This window comes from Myotis yumanensis, unplaced genomic scaffold (genome assembly GCF_028538775.1).
Source record: "Myotis yumanensis isolate MYYU_CA2020_CCGP unplaced genomic scaffold, mMyoYum1.0.hap1 SCAF_1, whole genome shotgun sequence".
NCBI lineage: Eukaryota > Metazoa > Chordata > Mammalia > Chiroptera > Vespertilionidae > Myotis > Myotis yumanensis.
This window is the reverse complement of record NW_027223752.1, coordinates 119,838,912-119,849,956: the sequence shown is the minus strand read 5'-3', so window position 1 is coordinate 119,849,956 and position 11,045 is coordinate 119,838,912.

Genomic DNA, 11,045 nt, shown 5'->3' with positions numbered 1-11,045 from the left:
GTTAATTTCCTTACAGCACTGGCCAAGGGATATTAGGGTCATCTGGAGCAGGTCTGCACGCCCCCCCCCCCCCGCCCCCCGACCCTGGCTGCATCATGGGGGTAAGGGCTGGGCCCTCTTCATCTCTGAAGTCTCAGGGCTAACTGATAGATGCTGAACAGAAGTGGGTGGGTGGCCCAGACAGGAGCTGACGAAATGGCTGCCCAGAGGACTGACCAGCCTCAGAGAGCACAGAGCCAAGCCCACAGGTGGGGGCAGAGAGCAGTGTCCTCAGTGTGAAGAGTAAGGAAGGGAAGGTGAAGAGACAAGAGCCACTGTCCAGCCCTGGCCTGTCCCACATCCATCAGGGTCCTCAGTCCACGCTCAGCGGGCCCACTGTGCGCGCCTCCCTCTTGCTCGCAGACAGGCCAGAGGCAGCTGGGGGGGAGGGGGGGGGCGGCCCAGAGTGGGCCTCGGAGCTCTGACTGCTGAGGCCGAAGCGTGGGAAGATGGGGCTGCTGCCTTCTCTCTCTTGCACATCCCACAGCATCTAGAGCCTGGCTGTAACCACGGGGGACACCTGGAGGCAGGGCACCAGCGCGAGGTCCCGGCAGGACCGCACTGCCCTGCCCAAGAAGCACAGTCTCTGGAATTCCCCAAGAAGAACTGAAAGAGGAAGCTGAGGAGAGGTGATGGGGCCTGGGCAGGGTGGGGAATCTGTGATGCAAAAATCACTCAGAGTCAAGAAATCTGGGTTTTAGTTTCAATCTTGACTCATGGCTGTGTGAGGTTATTCACTCGTTCACTCTGCCAACGCAGCTCGGGACACAGAGGACCGAGGCTGGCAGTGGTCCTGCCTCCATGGAACTCTATTCCGAGTCACTTGTGCTCTCTGGGCCTCAGCTTCCCCATATGGAGTGGAGTGTTGGACTCGATTGGGACAGAGTAGGAAAGTTATTCCCTTTCTGCTTCTCAATCATTCTGATTAGCTCAGGGAGCGAGTTTCATGTGGGTACGACAGGTCCTCAGCACCTCTCAAACACTGCTCCACCACCCCTTCTTTTTTTTTTAACAAAAGGGAAGCAAGGAGGGCTGGGGGCACAGCCTGTTAGATTTGTCCTAATTGCAGTTATTAGCATAGATATTTTTTAAGGTGAGTGATATTCATTTAGAAAAATAATATAAAGTTTTCTCTTTAAATACTTATATTTAGGCTTTAAAAATGAATTTTAAACAACAACTATTAAGCAACTCACAGGTGGTAAGGGTTAGCAAACCAGGGGAAATATCACTGGATGATAATTTACAAGTGATGCCATTCTTTGATCCTTGGCTCCAGGGACTGCTGCGTGGGGAGGGTAGCGCTGCTCATCCGGGGCAGGACTCCGAGGCCTGACAGCCATGGCTCCTGGAACTGGGCCTGCAGGGCCAGAGCAGGGTGCCCCCTGATAAAAAGGTGATGGTGAACCAACTGGGAGGGACTTGGAACTCTTCAGGGACTAGGGAGTGTGTCCCCAGACACTCTTGAATGCAAATTACTTTGGCTGACAAACAAACTGATCCTCAGCAGTTGACAGCAGTTCCTGAACAGTGCTCCTGACAGAGGGAGCCTCTCTGCTTTCCTCCAAGTGACTCCGGCCTGTGGGCTTCCTCCCCTCCCTTCCTCCCTCCCTGCCCTCCTGCGGCTCCCTCTGGGGAGATACTAGGGGTCCGGGAGATCCAAGGACTGGCAGAGCCTTCAGCCACCCAGGAGCAAACTAGCTCAGCACTATATGGGGCAGGCAACTCAGGGAGTAGTGGGTCTAAAATGCCTTTCCTTCTCCCAACCTACAACTCCTCTGCATCCTTGAACACCCAGAACAAATGTGGCCTCATCTGCGAGCCTCCATGGATACCGCCCTCTCTGACCCTCCTAAAAGGGGCCTGATCCTTCTCAGGACACACGCGACATGCTGTCCAGACCACTCTTCATTTGTTTTATTTATGTTTTTGCTTATTTTAGTGATTCTAGAGAGGGAGGAAGAGAGAAATATTGACACGAGAGAGAGACATTGATCTGTTGCCTCCCTCACATGCCTCGATCAGGGATTTAACCTGAAACTTAGACATGTGCCCTGACAGGGAGTTGAACCCATGACCCAATCAACTGGCCAAGGCCAGACCACCATTTATTAATAACATTGTTTTATAGTTGTTCTAACTGTTGGAGTTTGTTTGCCCCACTAATGAGTGCATTGCTTGAGGGCATGGACCATTCCTCTCTCTAGCCCATGTTGCTAGTCTCCAACACTGGGTATCTTCTGTCTGTATCTATTGAATTAATGGGTGGGTGGGTGGATAGCTTGTTTTCAGATTTCATTCACTCTACTTCTCTATTTAAGAGGAAACTTTTCATTGAAAACATCATTCTTTCAGGCATTTAATAATGATTTACTAAGCAACTATTATGTATCAGGTACTCTGACAGGAATCAGGAATACAGAGTGACCAAACTTGATCTCTGCCTTGAAGTTCACACTTAGGTTGGAGAATGAGGCAAGCAGTGATAGATAACAACTAGGGAAGGATTTTAACTTCATCGTCACGTATTTAATTTCTTTAAAAAATTAAAATAGAAGGTCAATGAGATGAAGTAAAAACCTGCAACCCTGCCCAGCCAGTGTGGCTCAGTGGTTGAGTGTTGACCTATGAACCAGGAGGTTACAGTTCGATTGTGGGTCAGGGCACATGCCCGGATTTCAGGCTCCATCCCCAGTATGGGGTGTGCAGGAGGCAGCCAATGGATGATTGTCTCTCATCATTGATGTTTCTCTCTCCCTTTCCCTTCCTAAAACAAAAGCAAAACAAAACAAAACAAAAACTACAGCTCTGAATTTGAGCTAGAAGTATCAATATATCTCATTATGTGTTTTATCTTTTTTAAATAAAAATATGGTTTTTTATTGATTTCAGAGAGGGGAAGGGACACCAGGCCAGCAAGTGTTTTATTTTTAACAAATATATAAACACACACACAAACACACACACGCACATTTCTTAGCTTTGCTACTAAAAGGATCTAAAAACATTGACCAGTCCCTTAATATCAAGCACCCCTAGCCCTCACCCAGATCATGGTCTCTAAATGCCACTTTCCACTAAAAGAAACCAGGACTCCTTGGAGAAATGACTGACTTCAGACCTAGGACAGAAAATGCACAATGTTATCCAGAAACAATGAAGAAAGCAATGAAGCTACTGAAGACTAGCAGGGCCATATCAAAAAGACTCAGGAGGCATCTTCAAGAGATTTCCTAAAGCAGGATGATTTGAGAAGCGATAACAATAACTTACCTTAACTGAAACATATCAAATATGTTTAAATCCACACGTTCAAAATAATATTTTAAAATTAGTCAGCTTTGGGAACACTAAGAAACTAACTTATTACTTTGAAAACTAGCAAATGAAGCAAACGAATAAAGCATTTATTCTGCATTTAAACTAAACTTCAACATAACCAAATGGTTTATGAAGGGCACTTTCTCTTTGTAGCAGTTTCTCTTTAAGCAAATAGATGAAGGAGTAATAGATTAAAACATCACCATTTTGTAGCCCCTAATAAATTTATGAACCTAGGTGATACTCATCAGTGACTGCTACCATGCAAAAGGAGAAGCATCTGATAGTGTGTGTTTCCTGAGGGGTCAGTGAAGGATTCTTGCCTCCTCTCCACCCGCCCCCCGCCCCCCGCCCCCGCCCCCAGCTAATCAAGCCCCATGATCTAGTCAGCAATCAGCTAAATTCAGCCTGTGAGAAGTTCTCAGGACAAATAATTTTGTTTCTTCAAGAAATAAATGCCTGTTTGCATGTGTGTATGAGAGAGAGAGAGAGAGAGAGAGAGAGAGAGAGAGAGGAGGGAGGAATCTAAAAGACATATCAATTATAGTCACTTTGTGTGAACCTTATTTGGATCCTACTTTAAATAAACACATTTTTTAAAATATTCTGAGACAATTGAGGAAGTTGAAATACAGATTGGGTATTGATGACATTGAAGATAATTGTTAATTTTTTAGGTGGGTTAGTAATATTGGGGTTACATTTTTTAAATTTAATTTTAATATGTTTTTATTGATTTCAGAGAGGAAAGGAGAGGGAGAGAGAGATAGAAACATCAGTAATGAGAGAGAATCATTGATTGGCTGCCTCCTGCATGTCTCCCACTGGGTATCAAGTCCACAACCCAGGCATGTGCCCTGGCTGGGAATCAAACCATGACCTCCTGGTTCATAGGTCAATGCTCAACCACTGAGCCACACCAGCTGGGTTAAATTTATTTTTAAATTACAGTTGACATACAATATGATATTGATTTCAGGTGCACAACATAGTGATTAGACATTTATATACCTTACAAAGCGATCACCCCATGAGTTTCATATCCATGTGACACTCTACACAGTTATTACAATATTATTGACTATATTCTCTTTGCTATATATTTTTAAGAATAGATCTTACCTTTTGGAGATATTAAAGTATTTACTAATTAAATGATGAGATGTCTGAGATTTGCTGCATAATATTCCAGTGATGGTGGCTGGATGGAAATAGGTAGGCGAACATAAAACTAGATTAGCAGAGTTGCTAACTGTTGAAGCTGGATGATGGGCCATGAAGATTCATTGTGATGTTCTCTCTGCTTGGCACCTTTTTAGTATATTTTATAATGAAAAGCTAAAAAAATTTAATCCATGGTGTCTCTGATTGCTAGCGGCCCCTGCACGCCTACAAAATCTTCAGAATCACAAAATATCTAGGCTGGAGAGGACACAAAAATTGCTCATCCAGCTTTCAAGCATCACTCCATAGACGAGAAGGAAGGGGAGTGGACAAGTCCAGTGACGTAGCTGAGATGACACAGTGAGCTTGGGGCTGTCCCTAGCCCAGCCCTGTGCCCCGCGTGCCCAAACCTCTCCTTTCAGTCACCAGAAACTGTGCTAGGGGTGACTTCCTATCAAATCCTGATTTTATGGCTTTCTTTCTCTATTTAATCTTTAATTATGAAATATATCAAACATGCAGAAAATAATGTGACACTACTGAAGCCACCTCACAGGTTTTTTTTAAATGGGAACATTTTAATATATTTTTTTTAATTTTAAAGGTAATACAATGTTTCCCTTCCTTCCCTCCCCACAGATAACCATTATCCTGGTGGAGGACTATATATTCTTTCTATTTATGTGCGTGTGTGTGTGTGTGTGTACAAATTTATAACTGTTTAACATGGATGTGGATTTACACTTGACATAAATAATATCATATCATATATTTCCTTTTGCAACTTGCTCTTTTCACAAAACATTGTGTTTCTGAGATTTATCCAAGTTGACACGTAAAGATCTAGCTCATGCATTTTAATGTCTCTACACAATTTCATTATACAAAAATGAATAGATTTTTCTTTACCCATGCCCCTGTAATGAGCAGGCCATTTCCAGTTATTTTTGTTACTTCAAACAGTGAGGCAATAAACACCTCCACGTACATCTCTGTGTGCTTGCGTAAGAGTTTCTCTGGGGTATATACCCGGAAGTAGGGTTATCAGGTCATAGGGTTGTGTTGCTTCCACTTGCCTATTGCCAAATGCTCCACAAAGTGGGTGACTCAATTATGCTCCCACAGCAGGGTTTGACGTACTAGTCGTGCCCCGCCCTCATGGAAGCTCCATGTCATTAAACTCGAAATTTGCCAACCCAATGCGAATGAGCTGTACTATCTCGCTTTGTTTTGAATTTGCATTTCCCTGGTAACTAGTGAGGTGTGGCCTTTTTTACATGTTTACTGACCATTCTTCTCCTGTGAATCACCTGCTTCTGTCCTCTACCCATTCTTCCTGCATTGTTTGCTTTCACATACTGATTTGGAAGAATTCATTAGCATTCCAGATACCACTCTTTGTCAGTGGCAGGTACTGACAAAGGTCTATGTGGTGTAGCTTTATGGCATCTCTAACTATACAGGTGTTTCACATTTTAATGTAATCAACTCGATCTCTTTTAATTTTTAAATTATAGCTTTTGTTTTCTGTGTTGTGTTTAATAATTGTTTCCCTCCTCAGGCTACTGAGGTTGTTCTCTTCAATATTTCATTCTGAGAGTTTAACAACTTTATTTTTGTCTAGTGTGTGAGATAGAGATTCACACGCACCCCCCCCCCCCACACACACACACACACACTCCCTATAATGATGGCCCACTGTCCAGAATTATCTGCTGAACAGTACTTTTCTTCACTCACACATAATGCCACCCAGGTCAGACTCACATCTCCATAGAGGTCTGTTTATGGTTTCCATTTTGTCCCACTGGTCTTTTCTGTACCTGCACCAAGAATACTTTCCTGGTGACTGTAGTTTTACACACATCTTGATATCTGGAGGACAAGTCCTTTCTTATTCTTCTTCAATGTTATATTTGCTATTCTTAGTCCTTTACTTATTAGCTTATTAAATTACATAGAAAATATCCTATTTGGATTTTGCTTAACATTGTAATATAGGCTAGTGGGAAAGACAGTTTTTAAAATGAAATCGAATTTTCTCATCAATGAATAGGGCATAGCTTATGATCTACATACGTCTTCTAAATATTATATCCTTCAATAAAATTTTATCCTTTTCTCCATTAAGTTTTTATATAGCTTTACTTAGATTTATTCATAGGTAGCTTTGTTGCTATTGTAAATGCATTTTGTTTCTTTATATTACATTTTCTAACTGGTTATTGCTTATGAATAGCAGTGCTTTTGATTAATAAATGTTAATCTTAAATCCAGCAACTAAACTTTTGTTTTAAATTTTTGTACATTTTCTATGTATAGTTATATCATCTGCAAATAATTACAACTTTCTTCATTTTATTTATTTATTTTTATTAATTCTCACCCAAGGATATTTTTTCCTATTGATTTTTTTTTTTATTGTCTAAAGTTTTACATATGTCTCCTTTTTTCCCAATTGATAACCCCCCCTCCCCCGCAGCCATTCCCACCCTGGGCAAGTGCCCACTGCCCCAGTGTCTGTGTCCATTGGTTATGCTAATGTGCATGCATATAAGTCCTTTGGTTGCTCTCTAACCCCCCTCCCCTACCATTTGTCTCTGGATCTATTCTTGTTCATCAAATTATGTTGCTCATTATATCCCACATAAGAGTGAGAACATGTGATATTTATCTTTCTCTGACTGGCTTATTTCACTTAGCATAATGCTCTCCAGTTCCATCCATGTTGTTGCAAATGGTAAACGTTCCTTCTTTTTTATAGTGGCATAGTATTCCATTGTGTAGATGTGCCACAGTTTTTTAATCCACTCATCTGCTGATGGGCACTTAGGTTGTTTCTAAATCTTAGCTATGGTGAATTGTGCTGCTATGAACATAAGGGTGCATATATCCTTTCTGATTGGTGTTTCTGGTTTCTTGGGATATATTCCTAGAAGTGGGATCACTGGGTCAAATGGCAGTTCCATTTTTAACTTTTTGAGGAAACTCCATACTGTTCTCCACAGTGGCTGCACCAGTCTGCATTCCCACCAGCAGTGCAGGAGGGTTCCTTTTTCTCCACATCCTCACCAGCACTTGTCATTTGTTGATTGATTTTTTTTTTTTCTTAAGAGAGAGTGGGGGGTGGGAGTAGAAATATCGATGTGAGAGAGACACATCAATTGGTTGCCTCCTGCATGCACCTCAACTGGGGCCAGGTATTGAACTTGCAAACCCAGGTACATGCTCTTGACTAGGAATCAAATCTGCAACTTTTTGGTGTGTGGGCTGACACTCTAACCATAGCAACACTGGCCAGGACTCAACTTTCATTTTAATCATTGTACCTTGTTTATTTTTTTTATTTTGTTCTATTGCATTGGCTAGAGCCTCTAGCACTATGTTGAATAGAAGCAGTAATAAGTCTTTTTGTTTTGTTACTGACTTGAAAACAGTGTATCTAAAATTTAACATGATCTATTACTAGGCCTATAGTCTGGTTTAGCTCCCATTGTCAGTTTTCTTTTATTCCTAGTTCAGTTCTTTAAGAAAAGTCATAAATGAGTGTTAAATTTTGTAAAGTGCCTTATCTGCTTCATTTGATTCTAAAACCAACATCTTCCGGGTTGGAAAAATAATTTGTGCTCTTTAATAGTTGGTTGTAGGATTCTATGTCTTCTATATCCTTACAAATTTCTTTTAGCTCAATCTACCAATTTCTGTTAATGGTATGTTAAGACCTCCCATTCCTCATTGTAATTCTGTCAGGCTTTGCTTTATATAGTTTTCACATACTATTCTCAGCTTGAGAGTTCCTCACTCTGCCTTTAAAGTCTTTTATTTATGACAGTCAAAGATTCCCTTTCTTTCAGGGTAGGCTAGTAAAATTGTTTTAATTTTATTCAACATGTCTGTCTGTCCACACAATTAAAGGGAATCCTTGTTAGCTTGCTGTTTCATTTGCCAGAATTGAAGATTCCAGACCTGTTTTTTTCAAGTTTTACAACCTACTAGAGGCCCAGTGCATGAAATTCATGCACGGGGGAAGGGGGAGTCCCCTCAGCCCAGCCTGTACCCTCTCCAATCCGGGACCCCTTGGGGGATGTCTGACTGATGGTTTAGGCCCAATCCCCGGGACATCCCTCTCACAATCCTGGACCACTGGCTCCTAATCGCTCACCTGCCTGCCTTCCTGGTCGCTCCTAACTGCCCCCCACTGCTGGCCAGGTCGCCCCCAACTGCCCCCTCCCTGCCGACCTGGTTGCCCCTAACTGCCCACCCTGCTGGCCTGGTCACCCCCAATTGCTCCCCTGCTGGCCTAGTTGCCCCTCACTGCCTCCCTGCCAGCCTATTGCCCCCAACTGCCCCCCCTGACTGCCTGGTTGCCCCCAACTTCCCCCCTGCCACTGGCCTGGTTACCCCTCATGGCCCCTCCGCTGGCCCAGTCGCCCCACGCAGCCTGCTGTTCAGTCATTTGGTCGTCCCTCATTAACCCCCCTGCCGGCCTGGTCGCCCCACGCAGCCTGCTGTTCAGTCATTTGGTCGTCCCTCATTAACCCCCCTGCCGGCCTGGTCGCCCCACGCAGCCTGCTGTTCAGTCATTTGGTCGTCCCTCACTAACCCCCCTATCGGCCTGGTCATAGGCAGCCATCTTGTGAAGGCGTGAGGGTTAATTTGCATATTACCTCTTTATTATATAGGATTATCAGCAAACACTTGCACAGGGCAGCTCTCATTAGTGTCACCTAGGAGAGACAGGCCATGGCCCCATCCCACTCTTCCATCTGGCCTCAGCAGGCCAAGAGTTCCCAAGGGCCCTCTCCTGAGCCATCGGCCATGCCCTGTGATCTGCCTAGGAGGTTAGCTCGGGTGGGCACACTGTGGAGCTGTCTGGGCAATGACAGAGGTTCCCTAATGGACATGAGGAAGGCCTAAGCTGATCAGGGGGCACTTCTGTCCCTGACTTTCCCTCCTATGCTCTTCATCTCAAGGTCACTGATTGCCTCCTCCACTTGTGGGATCAGTTCTTTCCAAACTTCTGAGCCGATCCTAATGATGCATCCAGTCTACCATTCATTTATCCAGCCAGACAGCCAGCAGCAATATCATGCATATGCTCTAAGCTGTATAAACTTGGGTTAGTTGAACTTCAGTTGCCTCATCTATAAAATGAGCATAATAGCATTGACTTCATAGCAGTGGTCACCAAGCTTTCGGACCTCATGGATTACCAGTGGTCTGCAGACCACCAGTTGGCAACCGCTGCTTCATAGGATAGTTATGAATATGGAATTATACAGTGTTTATGAAGCAATGACACATACTAAGCACTCTGTTAATATTGCCTGTTATCTCCATCACACACTCACTGGTTCATTCAACTAACACCACCTACTGTGTGCTAAGTCCTGGAGATACAAGACACAATTCCTGCTCTCGGAGGTCCCTGTCTGGTAGAGGGTCATGTGGACATCAGATGAAAGGATGATGTAATGAAATAGTCACAATTCACCATGCTTTGTATGTGCTGTAGAGCACAAAGGAGACACACCCAACTGAGACTAGAGGAGTATGTGTGTGTGTGTGGGGGGGGGGGGGGGGGGGGGGGCGAGAAAGCTTCCTGGAAGAGGTGACATTGAAGCTGAGTCCTGAAGTATGAGCAGGAGTTCAAAGAAGGATGCAGGGCATTCCTGGCAGAAACCTAAAATCAGGTTGTTTTTTATAGGGCATTGGAGGTTTGTGGACTGGTGTGTGCAGTGACGCAAGAGAAGTGAAGACTGACTCTAGAGGTGCAGGCCCAGGCCTGGGGACAAGCTAAGGAGTGTAGGCACTGCTATGCAGAGGGCCAGTGAGGAGTTCCAAGCAGAGTGCTGAGGGCAGGTGTGCAGGTTATGAAGGTGCTGCATGAGTGGATGGGGAGCTTAGCTGGTGGGACTGACCATGTATAACAGCTCAGTGCACAGACCCCCAAGCTTTTGAATGGCAACTGTGTCAGGGGCTTGGATCCCTGAGGGGTCATCACAGGCATTCTCTTGGCCCTGGATTGCAGCCCGCCTATTCTCCTCCTCCCCATCCTCCTGCCTCTTCTGGCTCTGGCTGGAGCCCTGGCCTCTGCCCAGGTTCCTCCTTCTGAGTTTCACTATCCTGCTCAGTGCAGAATCCTAGCCTGGCTCCTGCACTGGAGGAGACTGGCCAGAGGCACCAGGAACTGGGAGTTGAGCAAGCTTGGTTGGAGCTAGAGCAGGGAAGAATGAGAACCACACAGGGTGGGGGTAGGAGAGTGGTACAGGTAGGGTCCTTTCCTCTTACCCAGGTCTTAGCACATGCTGTTCCTTCTGTCCAGAACACTTTCCCCACCACCCTTTGGCTCAGCAGCTCTCCATTCTTCAGGTCTGTTCAGCTCACACCTTCAGGAACCCTTGCTCACTCTCCCCACCCAGGCTAATGTCTCAGCTATGTGCTGGGGCATCTTCTGGTTTGTGCTGTCACATAGCTCACGGCGTAGTGATTGCCAGTTGATGTGACTGCTCCTCCCAGCT